General features: G+C 50.4%; 1 protein-coding gene and 1 pseudogene across 1 annotated transcript in view; both read right to left on the bottom strand.

The window, feature by feature from the left end:
• The window catches only part of LOC101645423 (transmembrane protein 132B), a 307,471-nt gene that overhangs the window by 6,200 nt on the left and 275,888 nt on the right, over positions 1-25,383 (bottom strand). The window lies entirely within an intron of this gene.
• Positions 15,150-15,303, bottom strand: LOC115871959 (annotated as a pseudogene).

Here is a 25,383-nt window from a genome sequence, read left to right as displayed (position 1 = left end):
GAACACTAGGGAGAGGGGTAGGGCCAAGCCCCTAGTCCCAGATCCAGCCAATTCTCAGCGCTTCACTCAGCGACTACAAGGACTGTTTTATGGAGGGGGGGGGGGGGGGGGTGTCTTCTAAAAGCTGCACCTGTCCTTCACAAGTTGTATCTCTTACACAGATTATTTTTCTCCCCACGACCTTCTAGTTCTGAGCTACCAGACTTCCAGGGAGGCTTCTCCCCACACATGTTCCTGGAAAGCCCTGGAAGGGCCGCCCCGGTCGGTCGGTCCTGGGCTCTGTTTGCCTCTACGCGCCGTTCCCCCCAGGCATGACCTGACAAGAGAACAGGAAGCAGAGGGAATCCTGAGGGACGCCGACCCTGGGCAGGCTCTGACTCTGGGCAGGCTCCACAGGCCATCCAGCGTGAGGCACGACTTCGGAACCCCCCGCCCCCCGCCCCCCAGCTGACTAGACGCGTGAGGACAAAGACACGTCTGTATTGTCCCAGGCCCTGCTGGAGCGGCTGGCATGGGGCCTGGCAAATTGTAGGGATTCAACCGGTATTTGTTCAATTCATTGAATGCGCTCCAAGGGCCCAGCAGGGCACCGGGAAAGTTCTGAGGCGTGTCATTTGCATTCAGGGAGACAAGGGGCGACCAGCCTGGCTCCCATACCGGCTGGTATTCTAGAAACTCTTCACATGACTAACGTCCACGCCCAAGGTCTCCTGGTCAGAAACGTCGCCCTTTTTGCTGTAGAATGCAGCCGGCTGCATCTGTAAAGACTCCCACTGCATCTTGGACCAAAAGGGGAGTCATTCTCTTCAAATGTGTTAGAGAGAGGGCAAGCAGTGGTGGAGTGTTGGGAGTCAGACTTGGCCCGAGCTAATGTCTGATGGAGATTCAAACCCTTTCCTCCCTCTTGAATAAGAATGCTTAGCATGTCCATCTGTGGTCAAGTTCTTGCTCCAAACAACTGTGCGATGTCCCAGTCTAACGCCCCCACCCCCGACCATGCCAGCACAACTTGACTGCTCCATGCTGACCCACTGCTCAGAGTGCACCTCAGCTCTGCTGCGCTCGGAAGCGGGTGCAGGTGCCTCTGTGATCCAGTGTGCCGGGGGTGGGGGTGGCATGTGCTCTGAGGGAGACCCTCAATGGAACAGACTGACAGCGCCACTGCAGACGGTCAGCGACGGTGAGGCCGGTGCAGAGCCAGGCAGTGGTTTGTTCTTTTCCACAGGGACCTCTGTGAGTCACCACCGACTGGGCGGCACCTGACAACAACCCTCTTTTTTTTCCTCCTGGATTTTCATTTTTCATGATTAGAAAGTTGCCATCTAGAAACTATGTAAAAGTTTTCAATGTGGTGTAAGATAGGAGGAGAACATGACAGAGTGGCTAGGCAAGGCTTCTGAGAGGAGCTGATATTTGAGCCAAGACCTGCGATAGGGACAGACGATGTGTTTGTTGAAGAAATTAGTAAATCGATTTTAAACTCAAGAAAGGAAAAGAGAAGACATGTAGCCCCGCCCCGTCAGCGTGAGCACAGCCTTCCTGCCTCTACTGAAATGCATCTGTTTCCAAAAAGCCTACTCTGAGCACCTCCTTGAAATTCAGTCTCCCTGAAAATCGAAACAACAGGAAATAGCACCTGACCCCCACAACGGACAGCTACAGTCAAGCAAACAAACAAGCAGAAAATACCGACTGCTGGAGGGGCTGCGAGAGACTGGCCCGTCACACACTGCTAGTGGGACCGGCAATGGACACAACCACTGTGGAAATTGAGACGGTGCCACCTCCAACAATGGAGAGTGGAAGTCCCATACGAGCCAGGAGGCCTCTGGTGAGCTATGTGCCCTAGAGAAGTGTGGCAGTTACGTAATCTGGTGCCAGCTTGAGACTATGAAGAGAGAAGGGGTGGAATTTAGCCTGTAAATCAGGTTGCTGCTTGATGACCTCATTTGGAGGAGATACAGAGATCAATAGCTCGCTGCAGGCGGGAACAGATACTTTCTGCTTGGCATTGCTGATGACAAGACACATGGAACTGTAATAGAGCCCTGGAACTGGAAGAGCCATGTGGAGACCTACACCAGCACTGAGATGCTTCCACTGACCACTGGATCCAGAAGATTTTCCACCCACTGGCCTGTGGTTTTCCTGCATTCGGGTCATTGCATGTGTTGCGTGAGTTTGAAGAGGAATTTATAAATTGGTATCGGACATATGGGTTAATATCAGATTTATGGACTTAACCTGGACTGGGCTGGGATGCCTTCTTAATGTACAATTGCTCTTTGATCTAAAGTTATCTCTTACACGCCTATGATTCTCCCTGGATTTGTTTCTCAAGTCAACCTGGACTAACACAAGAAGTAAGAGTCATAGCACGAGCTATGAGTAGGCTGAGGCATGCCCATCATTGAAGCTCGGGTCACAAAAACAGGAAGATGGGGGCAGCCCAAACGCCCACCAGGAGAAGAATGAAAAAGGAAACTGTGGTGCGTGCACACAAGGGAACACTGTGCGGCACTTGCACACCGTGGTGAGACCACAGAGCTCCTCGTGGCACAGGTGGAGTAGGGATGAGTCAATCACAGATAGGCAACTACTGTTTAATGGGGAAAAGGCAAGGCACAGGCTTTCAAACCAAAGGGAACAGACTTTGGAATCGTCAAGGGGTGGTGGAGGGCCAGGATAAGTTTGTTAAGTAGCTTAAGTTGCTGAATGCAAACCTGATCACCTGAAAGGTAACCTCCCCTCCTAATTCATGTTTCTAAGTGTTATGAAATAAATGAGTCTCCATCTCCCATCCCTGAAGCCCGGTGCCCATAGCCTGCTCTGACTTTTCCCTGGCACCTGCCTCCTACCACATCAAGTTATTTGTTTATTAAACAGATAAACATGTTCAGCAAGGTTGCCTGTCTAGGAACAATATTCAAAAATCAATTGCCTTTCTGTATACTGTTGCTGTTAATGAGCCTGCTGGTTCAGTAGGTTGATCATTGGCTGCTAACTAAAGGGTCAGCAGTTCAAATCCACAAACTGCTCTGTGGAAGAAAGAGGAGGCAGTCTGCTTCTGAAACGATGTGTGGGCTTGAAACCCCTCTGCAATGGTTCTGTTCTGTCCATCAGGGCTCCTGCGAGTTCTAAGTCTGCGAGCTCCGTGGCCGTGGGCTTGATATTTTCTGACTCACGGAGAGAGACCGCATGTGTGCAGAACAGAGCTGCTCCCTAGCCAGTGGAACCTGTAACTAGCTATCTAATGCTGCTATAATGAAAATGCCACCGTGGGTGTTTTTAACGGAGGTCTAGTCTCTCGGCGTCTAGGGGCTGGACGTTTGGGATTCAATGCCTTAGCTCTAGGGGAAGGTCTACTCTCTGTGTTGGTTCCAAGGGCAGTCCTGGCCCCTCTCAGCATCTGCGGCTGAGGTCCCCGAGACCTCCATGGTCTTGGCCTCAGTCTTCCTCTGGGTCTAGGAGGCTCGGCACGAGACTCGGGGTCCACTTTTGGGTCTTCTCTCACGGTGTTGCTTTTTCTCTGTTTGATTCTCTCTCCTTTTTTTCCCTTTTATTAGATAAAAAGCTATATAGGCCACACCCCAGGGACAATCCCTTCCGTTCTAAGTAAGGATAGTCCATCCCACTCTAAGCCTGCCTCATTAACAGAAAGAGGCCAGGATTCACAATGCATGACAAATGGAGGATGATTACATCAAATCACATCATGTAGGTTCATTAAACGAAATCATTTAATAACTGACAAGCATCTGAAAATAATGACCTCCCCCCACATATTTGAGGGGACACAATTCAATCTTTATCAGTCTTTCCCAAAGTGTGTGATACCAACCCCTAAGGGACACTGAAATTATCAGAAGTGGGGTGGGGGTAGGGGTGCTGAAAAAGCAGATAGCACAGTTTATCCTGGATTATGGGCAAAACATAAAAGCATTTAATTGCCAGGGGGCACTAGGTAGCTGTTTTTGTTGTTTTTTCCTGAAAGGGGGGTGGTAGGCCAAGTTAGTTGGGGAACCCCTGGTCTATATACAGTACTCTTTCAGAAGTAAACCACCAGTCCTGTCTTCCAAAGCAGCTTTGGGTGGGTTCAAGCTACCAACCTCTTAATGAGTAAAATCTTAGCCAATTAAGCCACCCAGGGACTCCTTTTTGTACACTAGTGGTGACCGGACCCCGCATGAAACAAAGAAAACAATGCCATTTATAATAGCACCAGCAAAAACTAAATGCGTCAGGAATAAATGTTACAAGGGATTTGTACGCAGGGCGGGGGATTGCAAAACTGATGAAATAAATAAAAACCCTAAAAGGAAAGAAGAGAGTCCTGGTGGCTCAGTGGTTTCTCACAGCTAATCAGCTACTCAAGAGGCTGGGATCCGAACCCACCAGCCAGGCCACAGAGGAAGAACACTGGGCTTTCAAAAATCAACATCTTTTGCATTTCAACTAGAAGAATGTAATACATGGTACCTGTGTAAACTGCTGAATTGGTGTATGTTTCCTGTGCATATCTTCAATAGCAACAACAGGAGAAATAAATTTCAGAAGGAAAAACTTTTGTTCTTCAAAGAACACTATCAATAAGGTAAAAAGACACCCCACAGAATGGATTTGTAAATCATGTTTGTGATCAAGGGTGGGTATCTGAGATATATAAAGAGGATTTACAATCGACAATAAAAAGACAAATAACCCAATTAAGATGGCGCCAAAGATTTGAATATATAATTCTCCAAAGAAAATACACAAATGCCCACTGAACCCATGAAAAGATGGCTGGCATTGTTAGTCATTAAGGAAATGTAAATGAAAACCACAAGGAGACAGCACTTCACAGCACTGAGAGGGCTTTAATCAGAGACAATGACAAAGGGAAGGAATCGAAGCCCTCTTGCATTGCGGGTGGGGACGTCAGATGGAGCATCCGCTTTAGAAAACAGACAATTCCTCAACCAATTAAACACAGATTTACCAAACGACCCAGCAGTAAAACACATGTCCACAAAATCTTGCATACCGAATATAGAAAAGCATTGATCAGCATAGCCCCAGAGTGAACACAACCCAACTGTCCACCAACAAATAAGCGTATAAACAGAATGGGGTGCTAGCCGTGCCTTGGGACAGCATTCGGCCACAAACAGAATGAAGCACTGGTACTTAGCACAGCCCACGTGAACTTGAAAACACTGTGCTGAGCTCAAGAAGGCAGGCACAAAGTCTCCGTGATGCATGATTCCACGGACATGAAATGTCAGTATGCCAATTTCCAAGCACAGAAAGTAGATTAATGGCTGCAAGGGGGAGCCACTGAGGAGTCCTGGTGGCATAGTGGTTACACAGTGGGCTGCTGACTGCAAGGTCAGCATTTCAAAACCACCAGGCACTGGAGAAAGACGAGGCTTTCTACTCCTATAAAGAGCTACAGTCTCAGAAACCCACGGGATGTTCTACCCCGTCCTAGAGGGTCCCTAAGAGTTAGAATCAATGGCAGTGAGTTTGAAGTTTTGAGGGGGGCCACTAAGGAAGAACGGAGAGCGACTATGAGGATATGAGGGCTGTGGGGTGATAAAAACATTCTGAAATTAGACGTGGTCTTGTGGGGTGCAATCAACTGAGTCTCGATGGACGGACAGTCAGTCCTGTATCATACAGAACAGAACTACCCAGACCTGCGCCGTCATCACAACCACTGCTGTCAGAGCCGACTGTTGGCAGCCACTGTGCCAGCCACGTTGTTGAGGGCCTTCCTCTTCGTCACTGCCCCTCTACTCTACCAAGTCCACCTTAGCAAGCATGATGTCCCTCTCCAGGGACTGGTCCCTCCTGATGGCATGCCCAGGGACTGTCTCATCTTCCTGATGACATGCCCATGAGAATAAGTCCCGTCTGCCTCTCTTCTAAGGGCCTTTTGGCTGTGCTTCTTTCAAGACAGGGGCGATCACCCTCCCGGCAGGCAGGCCGTATTCCATGGCAACCCCCTGTCGTGTGCCCCGAAGAAGGGTGACTTTAATGTATGGAATCGGGTCTCTCTTTTTTTAAGTTAAAAAAGAAAGAACGGACGGATGAAGCTGCGGTGGATTTAAATGTGTGCCCTGAGAACATGCATTGAGCCCCGAGTGCCTGTTCCAGGGACTATGACTCGCTCAGGGAGGCTGGAGTTTTCTTTCCCAGACTTTCTCCGTGGTGTGAACAAAGGCATACCGGCGTAGAGTGGGTCCTGATTCCAATCCCTTCTCGGGGCTCCTTGTGAAACACAAGGACAGACACGACATCCGAGCCACATGTGGGGAAGCCATGGTGTGGAGTCATCTCCGGGCCCAGGAGCTCTAGGGACACCAGCAAGGAGTCCATGGGGGGAGAGTGCCACCTTGCCAACACCCCTTGCCACCCCAACACCTTGCCAACGCCTTGCCTAGCCTCCAGAGCTTGGGGTGGGGAGCAGGAGTCTGTGCTTCAAAACCACCCACCAGCTCATTGCCACCCTGGAGGTGGAGCGGAGCTGTTCCCTGGGGTTTCCTAGGCTGTCAGCCTTTACGGAAGCAGACAGCCTAGTTTTTCTCCCTGGGAGCGGCTGGTGGGTTCGAACCAAGGCAAAGTGAGGAGAACCCGAGGTGCAAAGGAGATGCACCGGCATGTAAACTTGTGGCAAGAGTGATACACGCATGTGCATTGGACCGAGAGCCCGCCTTGGGCAGGGCAGGAGAAGCAGGCCATGGGGAGAGAGTCCCGATGGACTCCGGTTATCTGTTGTATTTCATTTCTGATAGCATTTAAAGGAAATAAGGCCAATGTGTAAGAGACGATACAACCAGAAGCAGAGCAGATGAGGGCTTGCTACGCTGTTTTCTAGACTTTTCTTTAATGAGGACATATTCTGCTTTAAACTAGAGAGCGACCTTGCACTTGGCAGATCCCGCCCCCAAGGAAGTCTCAAATGCATGTTTGGGGGGCCTGAAGGCTTCCAGAAACCCATTGGCCCACTTTCCAACCCCAGAAAAAAATGATCTTCCATTCTCCTCCTCCTTCCGCACTAAATTTTTGTTTAAGTGCTTTGCAGACTGGCACGGGTGACCTTATTTTTGCTTACCGACGCTTTCCGGAGCCGACAACCATAAATCTTGGTAATGAGCAAACACTTTGGGCACCTCCACTCTCTCAGCTGCCAAGCCCACGGCGATTTCTCACGCTAACAACTCACCCTCACTGCCCGTCCCATGGATTTTATCAGCATCCCCGTGACAAGTCGGGAGACAGGGCAGACAATTGCCACCATCTCCCCCACCCTACCCCACCCTACCCCCACCTTCCACTATCTTTCTGACAACATTCCAAAAGCTTTCTGGGAAGTCACAGCTCAGAAAGCATTTTACAATGAGTCCCACAAACAACTCATAGGACTAGAGACTCTGTGCGTGGCCTGAGAACGCAGTTGGGAATGTGCCACGTGCTGGTCATTCTTTGAAGCTGGCATTTTCCAGGATCCAGATGGGATCCAGCAGCAGCAGGAAGTTTGCTGCCCACCGCCGACTCTGGGTCTGCCAATGCCTCTCCCTGCCAACCAAACGGAACCCACAACCACCCCGCAGGGCAGAAGAGAACTGCTCCTCAGGGTTTCTGAGACTGTCCGTCTTTACAGACGCAGGCAAACCCCTCCAGGAATGTCTGGTGGGTTTGAAGTGCTAACCTTGCAGGTGTAGTTAGTCAATGTTCAGTCCACAGTGCCACCGGTCCCTTCCACTCCTCCTCGCTTGGCCACCCCCCAGCCAATCAAAACCATCGTTGCTTTTCTCACCACGTCTCTAAGGACATTCTGGAGCCCCTGGGCAGTGGATGAGGGGACACAGCTACACACTTCAAGTCCCCCCAGGGCTCCTTGGAAGAAGGCCACTGAGGGATATGAGGAGCTCGGCTCCTCTGTAGCACTTGAGGTCACCCTGACTGGGGTCACTACATTCCACAGCCACAGGGAAGGGTGGGAAGGAAATGCCCTGCGTAAATACACACCTGGGTTTCTGAGTCTCTGCTTCAGTTATCTATGGCTGGTGCATGCTCTTCTTCCAGACATGGGATGCCCTTCACTCACAGTGGAGGGCTGGGCCTGGAAATGACCACAGGGCCAACCACGGGGCCCTGCCTCAGCAAAGACTGGGCACAGAAAGTACTTTTGCACACTCGGGAGCTGCGTGGCATGGGCAGGATGCCCAGCTGTCAGACCCAAGCATCCCCGTCAGCAGAGATGACATGGTAACCCCCCTCCATTCACCTATGCATCTGCATGGATCAGGAGCTGACCTCCTAGGTCCCAGGCCCCACCAGGTCCAGGTAGGTATGCCCGGGGGTCAGGGGAGAGCAAGGGTGCGCTCCGAGAGAGCACACTCACCACTCTGCAGGGCAGCATCCTCCTGCCAGGCTCAGCCAGGCTGCCATACACCTGCACTGTGAGTCACAGCCTGGGCACTCAGGGTCCTCCCAGGGGCAGGATGGCAGAAAGGGCACCAAGGAACACAGAGCCCTACAGGCTAGACAGGAGGACCCAGTCCACAAGGGGGTGGTGGGGGGCACAGGCTGGCTTGTTTGTAACCCCAGGGAGCAGGCTCACGTGTTTCCATCACATCACAGACTCTGCTCCTAGGCCCAGCTGTCCTCTGTCTCCCTCCCAGCCCCACACGCCCTGCCTCCAGGACCAAGGCCTCTTTCCACATCTGTGGGCCTTGACAGGGACAGGGGACCCTGTCAGCAAGGTTAGCATGGGCTCACTGGTGCTTATTGATTCATCTGAAGTGAACAGCTTCACACACACACACACACACACACACACACACACACACACACACACCCCACAGACTCTGCTTCTAGGTCTGGCATGGGTCTCTCTCTCAATCCCGCAGCCCCTTGCTGCAGCATCAAAGCCTCTTTTCAAACGTAGCAATCCCTGCCAGGGACCGAGAGTGTGAGAAATAAGTAAGCCCAGGCTGGCGTGTGCTTGCCGACGAAGCGGTAATGAGCAGTGAGGTGAGACCCATGTAGAACTATTCACTGCAGGTTGGTAACCCACCCCCTCACTGCCATCGAGTCAGGGCTGGCTCACTCGGGGCGTCTGACACGCAGCCCAGAGTGAACAGCAGTCCTCGCCAATGCGACCTGGCCACGCTCTCTCCTTCCCCGTCTCCGTCCACCCTCAAGAGACTGTGCGCACCCTGCCCCCTTCCTGAACAGCCCCATCCCCGCTGTACAGACGGCCTGCCAATCCCACCTGAAAACATCAGTGTCTCTCCGAGTGTGCAGGGCTCCCACCCGGACCGCGTCACCGCTCCCTTTCGCCTGGGTCCTGGGGAGCCTCCTCTTGCTCTTTCTGCCCGGCTGTACCGGCAGAGCCCGCCTCCTGGAGCCTGGGTCAGAGCCAGCCCTGCCGGTTCTGCCTCCCTGAGTCTTCCCGTCTCTCCGCAGGGAGCTTTTCTGTCCCTCCTTCAGATTGGATAACTCCCGTTAGTCCATCTTCAATGTCACTGATGGCTTCTTTTTTATCTTCCATCTCGGAGTCAGGGCACCGAGTCCCATTTTCTGTGTCACTTTTTTTTAAATTAAAATTTCAGAGTTTTTAATTTATTATTTTATTTTTAATAATTTTACCACCTACAAGTCACATATCCTACATTTCAGTATCTCAGTCACCTCAGAGTTTCTCTGTCACTGATTATGGGTCCGGCAAGTCCCCCTTTGAGCCTCTCACAGACTCGGTTGCTCTCCCGATGGCGCCTCTCTTTTCTTCCATTCTCAGCATCAGTTCCTTCACGTCTGTGAGCAGCGTTACAATGACGGCTCTATAGTCCTGCCTTGCTACTGCCCGATGTGCGCCGTCTGCGAGTCGGTCACCGCTGACCCAATAGCATGGAACACTGGACTGAAAAGCTCATCAGACCTTTCCCGGGAACTTGTTGAAGCCCCTTGTATGATGTTTCTCTTCAGGGTGAGCCTCCTTGACTTGATCTTCTCATGTCAAGTCAGTTTGGATTGGATCCCGACCTAGTGCATCTACACTGCAGAAACTATATTCTGTCACGTATCAGAAAGGATGTCATTTTGGTTTGTTTGTTTGTTTTGTTTTTGTTTCCTTTTTAGTAAGCAGGCAGCTAATTTGGGCTTATTGGGGCCTATAATGCATGTGTTGTCAGAGAGATGGGCAGAGTTTATGGACAGAATTTGGGGGTTCCCCTTCCCTGGATCTTTCTATCTCAGGAGTCTCTGTCTCTCCCCATCTTCAAGGCTTCTGGCTCCCACTGGATCCAGGGCCTTCTGTTATGCCCCTTTTTAGAGCAATCAGCCACGGTAGCCAGGCACCATCTAGTTCTTCTGGGCTCCAGATTGGGGTTCACATGCTCCATTAGTATGCTGTGTGTGTGTGTGTGTGTGTGTGTGTGTGTGTTATAATGTTCTTTGCTCCAGATGGGGAGAGACTAATAGTGACACCTGAGAAGGCCATGTACTAGCTTTTAAGATCCCAGCCCTATGCTAATATTGTGTAGGAGGTACTGTTCATAAGCTGAATCATAAGGAAGGACGATGCATACCGCTTTTCAAGGGAGTATCCCAAAGGATGGCCACAATGAGCTTTTTCTAGGAAGGTTGCGCACCCACCTCCCATTCGATCACTCCCAAAGCTCGTGGAACCTAAGAACCACCACTAATTATTTCAAGACACAGGGTCAAGAAAGAAAGAAAGAAACCAAAAATGAGTGTCTGAAAGAGAGACCAGACAGGCGCTCAGAGGAATTCCAAGAGGAGCCCACTAGGAATCCTGCACTTTCTTAACCTGGCAATCCAGCAGAGGTGAGCAAGCTCACCAATAGATTGACATTCTGGTGCCATCTGGGTCAGACATCAGATTAGAATGCTTATAACCTTTCATTCACCCTGCGGCTCTTCAATAAATGTCAGCAGGCAGGAATTCAATGGCTGGGAATTGAATCCCCAGGTGTGTAAATCTCCCTAAGTGAGGCTCTCTCCTTCAGGAAACAGGAGTTCTCTTCTCTCCAATTAATTAAAACTCAGAGATCCCATCTCATCTCTGACTTGGCCCTTTGTGTTCATTACAGAGCCTCAAAATCTTTCTTATAGGCCAATTACTCTGAAGTAATTAGGTCTCAAGTCAGCTGCAGTTCCAAAGACCCGTGTGCACTTGACTTCCCTAACTTCCCCTTTGCTGATTCCGTCTACTCAAAGTCTTGACGTGGAATCGTGGCTCTACCTATCCAACCAGCCACCTCCAACCCAGCCACCCCCCACTGACCCGCCTCGTTTGGTGGGGTAGATGTGCACACCTGCCAGGCCACTGTGAGCCTCTGGGTGGAATCCAACCTCTGGCCTTTTGGTTAGCATCCAAGTATGAACACCACCTTGCACCACCCAGGGCTCCTCCCATACGCACACCTGCCGTAAAGGGAGGGAGGGGCTTCCGCAAACGCATGGCTCAGTGGTTCTCAACCTTCCAAATGCCGTGACCCTTTCACACAGTTCCTTGTGTGGTGGTGACCCCCCAACCATAAAAATGTTTTCGTTGTTACTTCATCACTCATTTTGCTACTCTGATGAATCGGGCGACCCCTGTGAAAGAGTCGTTTGACTCCCAAGGGGGTCGCGACCCACAGGTTGAGAACTGCTATGTTAGCTTTTCACTCCATCCTGCTGCATACGTGTGGGAGCCTCCTCTGATTGGTTGGCAGAGGATAATTCGGTTTAGAGGCGCAAATAGGAACCAGACTCGTGCCTTAAACCACGGGACGCAGCTACATGCTTCTCTTTGTCTCACAAGGCTGCTCATAGGCCCAGTTCCTCCAGTACAAGCTGGCCCAGGACAGGAAGTGGTCTCTGCTCCCTCCTGGAATCCTGGCAGCTACCAGGATGGAGGCACTGGGCTCACACCGGATTCAGGCACCAGCCTTGGATGCGACCAGGGCTCAGCTCACACCGTTCCCACAAATGGGCCCCCCACCACCTCACCGGTGCACCTTCTCCAGGAATGATGACCAGTGCCGGATAATGATGAGACAGGATGGGAGTCAGCGGCAGGTCAGATCCTCGGAGGATGGAGACCACTAATTGGCCTCTAGCCATGGACGGAGCTGTGACATCTGCTCTCGAGCGGAGCCCACTGCACTAATGAGGGGCTCTGTGACCGTGAGCCAGGCACTCGCCTAGCTGACCTGTGACATTGTGCCTATGTCCCCGCGGGCCCACTACCACCTGGGAGGGGTAAGAGCATGCTGGGAACACACAGCCCAGCATGGGGCCGATTCTGATCTCGGCCCGACATCCAAGCACAGAGCTAATTCCTACTGCAGCTCCGAACCTCAAGGTCAAAGCTAGTTCCTTTGAGCATGTCGCTCAGCCTCCAGACAGTCATTTGCCCCTCGTTTTGATCTCGGCTAGTGGACATGCCCTAGTGAGTGATGCCAGGAGTCTGGGAACCACATTTCTGAACTTGGAATTATTGGAACTTGTGGTCCAAGGCGTGAGAGCTTCTAATGGCCAAGGGGGTATTTGAAGGCAGGTCTGGGCCAGAGCGTCAAGGTGGGCCACCAGGAAGACATAGAAAGCAGATCAGAGATACTCAGCTGTCTGGTCGCCCAGGCCTGCCTTCCTAAGTTCCAGATTAGAAGGTCCCGCACTCAATCATCTCACAAAGGCCAGTTTACATGTCCACAAGTGCTGGGAGTTCAAGTTAAGCACTTGGCCAGGTTGGTGGTTCGAATCCACCCAGAAGTGCCCTTGAAAACGGCCCTGGTGCCCTTGAAAACGGCCCTGGGCCAGGGCCCATCTGGGAAGCTCACAGGATCTCCATGAGTCAGCAGAGTCTCCACAACAGTCGTCGCCCCCCCCCCCCACTCCCCGCCCCAGGACCCAGTGGGGAGTGAGCGAGCGGGGAGGGGAAGTCAGGGGAGGAGTCCACTTTCCCTGGATGGGAGGAAACCATCCACAAGCAAACACGAGGGTGAGAACAGGGCAGTCCATACCCCAAGCGAGTGGTATACACTGCTGCAGTGTGCCCTGGAGCAGACCCCATGACTTCCATGCTGTGGTCTGCTGGGCCAGATCGCCTGGTCCCTCCTGTGGACCTGCTGGGTGGGCCTGGGCAGCTGTCCATCTGTTAGCGGCCGAGCACTACACAGGCTCCTTCATGGCAGGTGTACCTTGTTTGACTGCGCCTCACTTTATTGCCTTTTGGAGATCATTGCAGTTTGGGGTTGTTGTATTTTGGGATTTTTTTTTTTAAATGAAAGGCTTGTGTCGGCCCAATGTTGAGCCAGCCTTTTAGTGCCGGTTTTCCAACAGCCTGCGCTCACCGTGCGGTGGTGCCTTCGGGTCCCACATTAGCCTTCCTGGAAAGGTTCCTGACCTTTTCAACATGGACACCTGATCAGGATCCCTGGAGGCTCTGGGAGGTTGGGCTGCTAGCCTCCAGCTCGGCCGTTTCTGCTGCTCCTTGGGAGAAAGAGGATGCTGGCTGTTCCCAGGATAATTTCCAGCCTCAGAAACCCAAAGGAGCAGCTCCACGCTGGCCAGTAGGGTCCCTGTGAGTTGGAATGGCACGGACAGCGCTGGGCTGGGGTGTTTGGTACAGTGTTGCACACTCCATAGACCACAGCAGACCGTCCATCTAACGCATGTATGCGCTGAGAAACCAAACAGCCATGAGACTCTCGTGACTGCAAAAATCGCTTGCTTGCCGTAGTCTGGACCTGAACCTGCAAGACCCGTGAGTCTCCTGTACTCCCAGCTCCGGGTTTTGTGAGCACCGGAGAAGAATGCACTCTGACCTGCACCAGGGTGGGTGGAGCCAGGGAACTAGTTCTCACTAACCCTGTGTCAGCAGCTTTGTGTCTCACGTCTGAGCCTGGTACCAGGCTCCCTCCCTGGTCCCCAGCCACCATGATGTCAGCTGCTGTCATGTCAACCACCTGAGACACATGAGGATGAGACACCCCCAACTGCCCCCCCTTCTCCCAACATGTGGTTCCTGGACGGGAACTGCTGACCTTGCTGGTCACAGCCCAGTGTGTAGCCAAGTATGCCACCAGGTCTCTCTCCTGTCCAAGAGGAATGGAGCAAGATCTGGAGAGGCCCATGAGGAGCCCACTAGCAAATTCTAACCAGATGCCCCCTGGACAGGGGTCAGGAAACAGGAAGGCTGAGGTGGCCTCACTGACAAAAACTGTATCAGAAAAGACCCACTGTGCTCCTGAGTCCTGAGATGCAGAGATGGGGGAGGGGGAGGGGGAGCCCAGAGAAGACAGACACCTGTGACCACCAGTGGCCATCACGCCTCCCCATGAAGCTCTCGCCTCTTCGCCTCTTCGTGCTGGTGGCTGTGGTTGTAACCAGGCATCGCTGAGTGATTATGGCCCCCATGGAGTCTGACCCCTGAGACGGAGGAGAGCTGCTCTGTAGGGCTTCTTGGGCACCATTGTTACCAGAGCAGGTCGCCAGATCTTTGCTCTCACAGAGCGGCGGGGTGGGTTTGAACCACCAACCTTTCATGGAGCAGCGGTGTGCTTCCCCATCGGCACCACCAGGGAGCATCCTGAAAATCCAACTTGTTAGCTTGGCTGTTCCGACAGCTGCCTTTGCCGGTTCCCCTTCATTTCAGCTGTCCAGTTCCAGGTCCTGGCCTTTCCGCCCTGCTCAGTGAAGGTAGTTTGCTTTTCACGCTGTGCGCATAACGCTCGGGGACCCCAGACAAGTGGGCGATGCTCTCGGTTGCTAACCGAGAAGCTAGAGGTCCAAGTCTGCTCACGGGCACCTCAGAAGAAAGACATGGCCATCGCTGCTCCAGTGGCCTCGTGACACAGCGGCCAGCTTCCCCAGCCGGATCCGAAAGAGAGCGTGACCTCATCGGGGTCCCCACAACATCACGTCCACCACAGTGTAGCTCTTAGAAGCAAGTTGCTAGATCCAGCTCAAGCTCCGAGGGAGGGGAATTAAGCTCCACTTCCAGAAGGGAGAAATACCAAAAGAATGTGAGCATCTATTTACAAACTGACCACATGCCTACTGAGCAAACATCCCAAAGAAAGGAGATCCTTAGGTGTGAATCGCCTTCCTCTCCCTCAGTTCTGGTCTGTACTCAGGTGTTTTGTTTTTAGGGCGCCAGGACCAACAATCACTAGCAGCCCAGGTAACAAAAATTATGGCTCAGAAATCTCTTGATGTCGATTCCGCATGTAGAGCAATAGAGATGCCCTACGCATGACTGCACTCAGGTTTAATCTCCTCACACTTCAGTTTCCTCTTTTGGGACTGGAGATGGCCATTCCTACGTCTCCTAGTTACGGTGTGGATTTACTAAAAAGTGGAGCATGCAGTGAAAACTCAGCTCACTGTTATTATTTCCATCACTAATAAGAGTACGGGCAAACATTTCGCATCTGCATGTTAGTCTTTAATGTAACCCACCCGCCCAACCTGGCAATGACACCACACTCATCAATCCTAACACATGGTGACCTCGTCCGTCTCAGGCTAGAATTGTGCCTTGTTTTCAGTGGCTGTTTGTTCAGAAGTAGATCTGAAGTCCCCTCTTCTGAGATGCCCCTGGGTGGACTTGAACCTGCAGTCTCTCAGTTAGCACCTGAGTGCTTAGCCCTGTGCACCACCTAGAGATTCCATAGAAGAAAGTTATGTAGCTAAACAATGTATTTATAAGACATATGTTTATAATATATGTAGCTAAACAATGAATTTATACCTAAAAATAAGTAATTTTAGAGAATTCCAACTTGTACATTTTTAATAAGGTCCCACAAATAATAAGGTGAAACAAGGTCACTGGTGTCACCATGGCATTCTGAGTTGTGGCATGAATGTGTGGCATTCAGAAAAGTTTATAGGTACCTTCTACCTTCAAAGGGCATCAGAAATGTGTTAGGCTCGGCTGACTAGAGAAACAAATCTAGTGACACTCATATATGTATAAGAATGAGGTTTTTTTTTAATCAAAAAGTCATTATATATCAAGCAAACAGCCCAGCCCAAAAGTCCTATACTGGTCCATAAGTCCCGCTTCAGACTCACACAGCCACATGCAACGATGCAGAACGCAGGAAGATCACAGGCGATGGGTGCAAAGTCGTGTGGATCCAATGGGGGTGGTTTTGGCAGCATCAGGGTCAGCCAGCAGGAAGGTGCAGGCAGAGAGGGGATGGGGAGGTTCCCAGGGCCCTCCTTACGAGAAGGCCGCACTCACAAGGGGCACCATCAGATTGTGTGTAACCTGATTGACAGGTTGAATACCAGCTCTACGCGTTTCTATAGCTTCAAGTTGACGTGAAATTGTGTAACTACCACAAGAACCAATGGAAGGCTACAGCTAGCTCTACGCCGCTACCATACAGCAAAAGTACACGCTCTCCGGTAGAAGTGTAACGTCAGATTGGATGTTCCTAGGTGGAAGGCTTTCTCCCCGAAGGGGCTCATTGGTGATTAGCAGGTATGCACGAACCGTGCTTTAGCTGTCTCTGGGTTTGCCTCCGAGCTTCCTCGTCATCCAAGTTCAGATGTGCCCATCAGGTACATTCAGAGGGGCAGTGGTCGTGAGAGCTTGACAGAACTCGGGGAGCCATGTCTTGGACACTTGCATTTGGGGACAAGGAAAACAAGGCTGAGAGGGTAAGTCAGTTGTCCCAGGTCACACAACCAGCACATAGCAAAAGTACATGTGACTGGTCTAAGCACTAGTCTGGTGGGAGGAGCTGGAAGTTGTGATGCCTTCTGCCGGGTTCCCTGGTGGCACCGTGATGGAAGCACTTGTCTGCTGACTGAAAGGTTGGCGGGTGGACCCACCAGACGGTGTAAACCCCCCAGATGCTCCTTGTGACAAGAGACCTGGCGATTTGCTCCCACAACCTAGGAAACCCTATGGGATAATTCTACTCTGTCCCGGGGTTCACTATGGTTCAGCCCCAACTCAATAACATGCAGCAACTGCTGTGACTTCTACTATGACGGGGCTCCCAAGAGCTCATGGGCAAAATGGAATTAAAGGATAATGTGACTTCCCCAGGAGCTTTTTGAAGCCTCACTCCATACAGATCAGTTAGGTTCTGTGTAACCAGGCACACCCAAACCTAGTGGCCGAAGTTCGGAGTCCAGCAGCTGACTATATACACATGAGTGACCCTAGCCAAGTTCCGAAACAGAACCGCCCAGCTGAGCCCCGCCCAAGTTTCACAGCCTGGTAATAGTGTGTGCCAAGGAGATAGCTGTTACCACATACAGCTTTACTTTGGGGTGATCGGCTGTGCAGCTTAAACTAACTGATGCCTAATTTTGGCTCATTGATTTCTTATTACCTTGGCTCACAGCGAAGGACAAGAACAGAGCAGTGATATATATGGACTTACTTGGCCTTCCCCATTAAGCACAAAGGTTATTTTAGACTCCTGTAACATACTGTTGATCATGGTATGAATGTTCCTTTCTATTCCTACTTTGCTAAGAGTGTTTTGAATATGTTAAGAACTAAAACAGAAACTGTCCCCTATTCCTTAAGCCAGTGGTTCTCAACCTTCTCAATGCCGAGACCCTTTAATACAGTTCCTCATGTTGTGGTGACCCCCCAACCATAAAATTATTTTCTTTGCTATTTCATCACTATAATTTTACTACTGTTATGAATCATCATATGAATATCTGATATGCGGATGTATTTTATTGTTACAAATTGAACATAATTAAAGCATAGTGATTCATCGCGAAAACAATATGTAATTCTATATTGTGAAATATTGATTTATAATTACAAATCAATGAAATGCTGTCTTGAAGCATGGTGTAGCATGGTAACAGTCTTCACTCCAGGTGCTCATAGGTGGGCGTATCTACATGTGGGCAGACCCGCCTGGAGACAGATAGAGGAGCAGTATCTTGGTTCCTAAGACCATGGGAAATATGTGTTTTTTGATGGTCTTAGGTGACCCCTGTGAAAGGGTCGTTCGACCCCCAAAGGGATCTCAACCCACAGGTGAGAACCGCTACCTAAAGCATTAAGCAGCCCTTTTCACACAAATGATAATCTTCAAGCAGTACATTTTGGGGACACGTGGCGTGGCTTTCGAGGGAGCAAGCAAGACCAAGACATGGGATATAAAGTAGGGCAACATGTACTCAAATAATGAACACTGAAGGCATTAAAAGAACCCTAGAGGGGCAATGGGACATGTGTCTGGCGCTGACCGCAGTCAGAAGTCCGACTCCAGCAGTGGCTTCTCGGGAAAGATGACGCTTTCTGCTCCGTAAAAACATCCAGGCGCAGAAACGGAAAGGAGCAGGGTCCCACCCCACCCTAGAGGGTCCTACTCAAGTGCAAAAGAAGTTTGGAGAATAATTTGAATGTGGCTTTTTAAAATGTACAAGGCACGAGAAGCAAGCCTTCAGGCAAAGGCAAAGGGCATCATGCTATCATGGTGGTCGACCATGCTGACAGGTGCTTGACAAGTTTACTAGGGTAAAGCCAAGTGCCCACCTCAGCTGTTTCTTCTCCGGAGTCTTCAGCTCATAGACCTCCTTCAATGCATGTTTCTGCTGACCAGCTAGAGAAATATGGTTACAGATAACCTGCTTCTAAGCCTGGCCTTTGAAAGCATCCTGTGGGATCTTCCAGAGTTTCCATGGGAACGTCTAAGATGGTGACGAAACCACCATGCTGACAACAGCCATGGATTCTAGATGGCAGGAGCACAGGACAGAAGCCTTCAGGGTGGCTGCACACTGCCTGGACTTAGCATCTCAGAGACAAACTGCTCCCAAACCCCAGCCAAGTCTCCCTGGGCTGCGTGAAGCCACTGAGAGACAGGGTGGTTAGCGACAGCCAATCTACTCCAACATGGATCAACAGCTGGTAGTATCCCTGGGTGATGCAGTCAAAGTGCTCGGCTGCTAACACAAAGGTCGGTGGTTCAAGTCCACCCCGAGGCATCTTGGAAGAAAGTCAGCCATTGGAAACCCCTAGGAACACGACTCCACACCAACACACGTGGGGTCGTTTGGGTGAACCCACTTGCTGGGCATGCCCTGTGTCTACACATTCTCGCTGCCATCGGGTCAGCTCCGACTCATCATGGCCCCACGGAGCAGAGAAGAGCTGCTGCTAGGGTTTCGGAGACGTACTCCCATCACAAAGGCAGCTCACCCTTAAGTCCAGTGAGAACACGCCGTCGAGTGAGGAAGTCGGTGCCTCTTGCCTCCTGACAGCGGGAACAGGCAGTGGAATAGCCCCCCGACCTCAGAGGGTTCTGCCAGGCCTGGGGCTTTCTAATTAAGAGGCAAAGTTGCCCCGTGGCAAAAGCCTGGTCCACCGGGGTTTCAAGAGTACTTTTCCCTGCCCTTCAAGTCTCTACCAGCAGTTCCTGAGCCTCCAGACATCCTAGCACATGCCCATGGGCCCAGCATCTGTGGCAGAGTGGCCTAAAACTGCCCACCTTTGTTCTAACAAGATCACAAGAGCTGGTTCTTGGTGAAGCCATTCTGACTTCCCAAAGGTCACATGGGCGATAGGTAAGTGTCAGAGCCGGGATTTGAGCCAACATTGCCTCATGCCTTGGCCCCCAGTCACACACGGCACGCCGGACCACAGTGCCGTGAGACAGGCGCCACTGGAGACAAGTGAGATCAGGCCAGAGGATGGGGCAGAGGTCAGGCCGAATTCAATATCCCTCTTTACCAAGAAATCCTTCCACTGTCTGGATACCAGAGGAGTCCTGGTTGTAGAGTGGGGCTATGTTGGGCTACGATTTGCACGGTCAGCAGTTCAAACCCAGCAGCCACTCTGTGGGAGAAAGACTGGGCTCTCTACTCCTGTGAAGAGTTACAGTCTGGGAAATCCACAAGGGGCAGTTCTACCCTGTCCTGTCATGTCACTATTGGTCGGTCCGGACTTGATGACAGTGAGTGAGTGAGTGAGTGAGTGAGTGAGTGAGTGAGTGAGTGAGTGTGTGAGTGAGTCTCTCCAGCTAATTCCTTGCTGAAGTATATTTACAAAAACAACAAAGAAACAAAAAGACTATACAGGGGTCAGAGCTCAAAGGAACGCAGGGAACCCAGCCACAGGTGACATGCTGTCCACAGGTGATGTCCTGATTCCCTGTGCCACCACCCCTCTGCCCACCACAGTCCCAGACACACATGCACACACACAAGCCTGCATGCACACACAATTTCCATCTTGTCCTGGAAATGCTAATATTCTCATCAACATTAAATTGAATGGCAAATGGATTTGGCAGGTAAAAACTAAAAACCAAGCCCACAGTCATATACGGTTAATGAGGCTGAGAACTTTTATGGGAGCCAACAGCCTCAACTTTCTCCGGGGACAACTGTTGAGTGGTGGGGTGGTGGGTTTGAACCTCTGACCTTGTGGTTAGCAGCCCAACACTTACCGGGTATCGCCACGGGGGCTCTGGATGGGGGTTGGATGTGTGTGTGTTGATCATTGGCAAACCGAAGCATGGCCTCTAATAGCTCTCTCAGAATTGAAGATAGGGGAAGGGAAGCTTAGAGAAATTGCGCTGTAGTGAATGCAGGGTGTCCAGAAGCTGGAGGGGGTTGTTTAAAATGCAGACCCACCTGACTAATTTTGCCGTATTTAACACTGAACATTCAGATGGCAAAGAACTAACAGAGAACAGACCGAGAGAGGTTAATTCACTCCACAGAGAGCATTACAATAATTCCCTAGAACTCAGGAAGAGAGCTTGGGGACTGCGTGGAGGAATGAAGAGTAACACAATTCAATTCCACCATGATCTCTGGAGCACCTCTAACTGCGAGTGTGGTGGTAGAATTTACACCTAACAAGTGGGAGGCCCAGGTTAGATTTTCAGCAGTGGGTCACAACAGCTGGCCCCACAAGCTACCATGAGCATAATGTTTCAGTCAGTGGGCACGGGGTCACCAGGAGTTGACTGACTCCCCAGGAGCTAACAATAAGGGCATGCCAAGTCCTGGCTCTCACACAGTAGGTGAGACCATGACTCTGACCAAGCTTCAGTACTCTGAGGACCAGAAAGAAGGGGAGAGAATTTGCCTACCCACCACCCCCAACTACATTACTAGGAGCCCTCTGTAACCAGGGGCCCTGGTGGTGTAGTGGTTATATGTTGGGCTGTTCAATGGGTTATATGGTTGGCTGTTCAAATCCACCAGCAGTGCTGCTGGAGAGACTGGGCTTTCCACTCCCATAAACACTTGCAGTCTCAGAAACCACAGGGGGTCACGATGAGTCAGCATTGACTGGATGGCGGTGGGTTTGGTTTCGTTTTTTTAACTATGGTACAGTGTGTAACATTTCGTATAATTCGTCATCATTAGGTGCCATTGGCTGAGTTCCAGCTCAGAGAAACCCCAATGTACAGCAGCCCAAAAGCACCGACCCAGCCTGCACCCTCTTCACCATCCTTGCGGGGCTCCAAGCCAGTGTGGCAGCCGCTGTGTCAGTCCTCTAATTGGAGGTCTTCTCTTTTTCACTGCACTCTGCTTCACCATGCAGGGTGCTCTCCTCCGGCGCAGGAAGCTATGCTATGAACGCCCGGAGCAAAGCGACTGCCTAGGGCAGGAAGGACGACACAATGGGCAGAGACTGCTCATCACGCCTTCCCACTCTGCAAAAGGCAAAAGAGGCAATTTACAGAACCTCAATCAATCAGAGTGCCCAAGCTCAGGCAAATTGATTTCTCAATGACAAGAGAGCCCAAAGAGAAGGCTCCTCGGTTTTTCCTTTTAAGAATCCTTTTTTGGACGGTGCCTTGACATTATCTTCTGGTCTTAAAACGCAGCCAAGTCCGCTCAGCTGATACTTCCCTTTCTGAGTCAGGACTAACCACAGTTTCCGAGCCATCACCCTGTGTTTCCACAGGGAATGCGCGAGGATGCTGGACTATAAAGCAGTTGATTCTGACTCTGGACAACTTGAGCAGGAAATGGATTTGTCTGAGGACACTGGGCAGCTCACTGATTTAGGACAAGCTGGACAGCGAGGTCTCAGAGACGACAGAGGACAGGGCAACACGGGGAGCACGGCGGGCGGCATCACACACCAACAGTCTCCCCACAAGTGAAATGAGTAAGCGCAGGCCTTCTTTGCCAACCTGAGAGTCCAAAGGCTGAGAGAGAGCAACTGACTGGTTGCCGGTGGTGCTGTCCTCACCCCTGGGTGCCACCTGGATTTCTAGTCCCACCCAAAAGGTGTGTGAGAACAGAAAGAAGACCACGAACGAATGAAGGACATTACAAAGTGGCGGCTATTGGAGGAAGCAGATAACGACAATGTCCCTGAACCAACCATCAGGCTCTGGTCACTCGCTCTGTACACACAGACGGTAGAGAAGGTCACGTGATGCAGATAGCACCCACTAAGAAAGTTAGGGACTGAGGTAATACCTTTTAGGATGTGTGCTCAGCAAACATCACACTTCCTGGAAAAAGACTCCCAACGTGATTGGACACAGGCAACTAGTATATTGAGGGGGCCCTGGTGGCACGGTGAGTTAAGCAATGGGATGCTAATTGCAATTTCCTGCTCCACAGGAAAACGACGAGACTCTCTGCTCCTGCCAAGATTTGCAGCCTTGGAAAGCCTGGGGGCCAGTCTACTCTGCCCTATAAGGTCCCTCTATGAGTTGGAATCAGTTGGCAGGGACTTGATGGTGGTGACTGGCATGTCAGTGTGACGTCATTCTACTCCGTCCCCCCTGCCTCATCTAGTCCTAACTCTTTGGACCAGGCCATCGCTGACCCATGAAACCCAAATCATGGGCTGGCAAACAATCCACCGGAATATTTTTTGCTAGACAGAACTTAGACCCACAAAGTACATCTGAGAGATCGCCCATATTAAGAACTAATGGCAAAGTTGGTTTCCAGAAATTCATTTCTCTGGGGTCGGGAGAACACCTTGGACTTGACCTTCCTGAGGCCCAGCTATTCAATGGACCCTGTATTGCATGAGTTCATCCAGCATCCTCTGGACAAATTCCTTTTGGGATCACGCCTGAATTTCTATTCGTCTCAAAGCAATAGCCCCTGTCCAGTTCGAGAGAAAATTTTCACCCTGACAGCCAGACACTAAATAGCTTGATGTTTCTCTTGGCCCAAAACAACCCAACTAATTACTAAAACCAAAATATTTTAATCTTCATTTTTCAAGCAACAAATTAAAAACAGCCCAAATGCCCAGATCAGAATGTTTGAGCTAGGCCACAGATTGTAATAGCTGATGAATGCAAGTTGCAAAAAATTTAAGCAACCCAAAGTGCAAAAGATAAAGCAATTTTTTTCTTAGAGAGGGAACGAAAAAATGACATCGTTCTTGGAAAACAATTTTCCGAGAAAGGAAAATCAGGTGAAGAGGGCGTTAACTACCTCAGCTGAGAGACCCTTGAGGATTCTCCCTGGGAACCGAAGGGTTGGATTGAGCAAGGCGGAGAGACCGCGCACCATCAATCAGAATAATTGCATTACTTCACTGTCTGCATGGTTCAGTTTTCTCCCAGTCAATTTTTTTAAATTATGAGAAGATGAGTTTTGAGTTTGAATCTTTTCATAGTCCACGCAGGCACCTCTAAATGAAAGTGAAATATACGGTGCCCTAAAAGTGGAATGTAGATCCAGGTTTGATTCAAAACTCATGCGCAGCAGTGAAGCCTGGGGGTGATGGAGACACGAGTGGTCGTCTGCCTGGCTGAGGAGCACCTGGATCTAACAGAGCTGGTGTCCAACCACCTGGAAGCCTGGCTTTCCTGAGCCTGACGGCACACATCGGCAGCACCTTCCGCTGAAGCACGCTCAGCATTCCATTGGCCATCGGCTGCCATCCACCAACTACTATGGCTTTGGGTAGAGAGAAAAATTAGGACATCACTGCACACTGTTTGTACCTCAACAATGTCTGTGAACTCCAGACTCCTTTCCTCTCTCCCAATCTGTGAGAAGACCAGCTTTACACAGAGCTATATCCCAGGAGATGGTGGCTGTTAGCATTTAAGACTCTGCGTGAAGCGATCTGTTCTGTGCTGCAGAGTTGATCCCGCCCCACAGCGACCCTTTAGGATAGAGTAGGACTGCCTGGTAGCATGGACTTTAATCTTGGAAGAAGCATATTGCCAGGGCTTTGTCCTATGGAGTCACTGGGAGGTTTGAACCACCAGCCTCTTGGTTAGGAGATGGGACTTACCCATTGTACCATCAGGCCTCCTGAGGGTACCTGCTAGGGAACCAAGGAGGAGGCTTCAAAGAGCTCATGGGAAATATGTGCTGTGTATAAACTGTGCATGGATCTAAAATACATCTTACACTGAAATAAACTCGTACTGACTTGTTATAACACATCTAGTTTGAGTCATGAAAAAGAATAAGACAGCGTTTGAGAAGAGCCATGAGCCCCCATCAGGACAACATGAAATTTGTTAAAATTGAGGCAAAAATAAACATCATATTTATGGTGCAGCATGAGTGGAAGAACGCTGAAGTCATTGATACTCAATGAAAAATAAATTATCAGCTTTAAAATGGACACTTGTATTGAATGAGCATTGGGCTGCTAACTGCAAGGTCAGAAGTTCAAACCCACCAGCTGCTCAGAGATGAGAAAGATGAGGCTGTCTGCTCCGGTAAAGATTCAAAGTATTGGAAACTATATGTAGAGCTGATAGGAGTAGGAGTCGACTCGATGGTAATGAGCTTGGTTTGGTTTGTCTCAAAACGACGTGGAAGATGAAGCCAAGAATGGAAGATCATTCACATCAATTTTTGAGAAAAGAATTCATCTTGTTTGTGCCATAATTGAAGAGGAACGACGATTAACAGAAGAAACAAGAGCCAGCAACCTAGACATCTCAACGAGTTGGGTTACACAGTTCTGACTGAAAAATTAAAGTTGAGCAAACTTTCTACTCGGCTGATGCCAAACGCCGTTGCACTCGATCAGCAGCAGAGAAGAGCTTTCGGTATAAGTTTTGAACAAGTAAGAACAAGATCCTGAAGCATTTCTTCAAAGCATCGTAACAGGAGATTACACATGGCTTTACCAGGCAATGCCAAAGACAAAGCATAATCCAGGCAATGACCAGCAAGAGGTAAAGTGGTCTAGTCAAAGCAAAAGCAGACCAGTTAAGAGCAAAGGTCATGGTAACAGTTTTCCAAGATGCTCAAGGTATTTTGCTTGTTGACTTTCTGAAGGGCCAAAAAAAAGGGTAACAACTGCTTATTATAGGAGTGTTTTGAGAAAGTTAGCAAGAGCTTTAGCAGAAAAACACCAAGAGAGCTTCCCCGATAGTCCTGCACCACAATGCCCCCGCTCATTCCTCTCCTCAAACAAGGGCA

The sequence above is a fragment of the Echinops telfairi genome, unplaced genomic scaffold (assembly GCF_000313985.2).
Source record: "Echinops telfairi isolate 266 unplaced genomic scaffold, ASM31398v2 ScPeMD7_7412;HRSCAF=8450, whole genome shotgun sequence".
Taxonomy (NCBI): domain Eukaryota; kingdom Metazoa; phylum Chordata; class Mammalia; order Afrosoricida; family Tenrecidae; genus Echinops; species Echinops telfairi.
The sequence above is the reverse complement of the archived record's forward strand: the minus strand, read 5'-3'. Positions and strand labels throughout refer to the sequence as shown.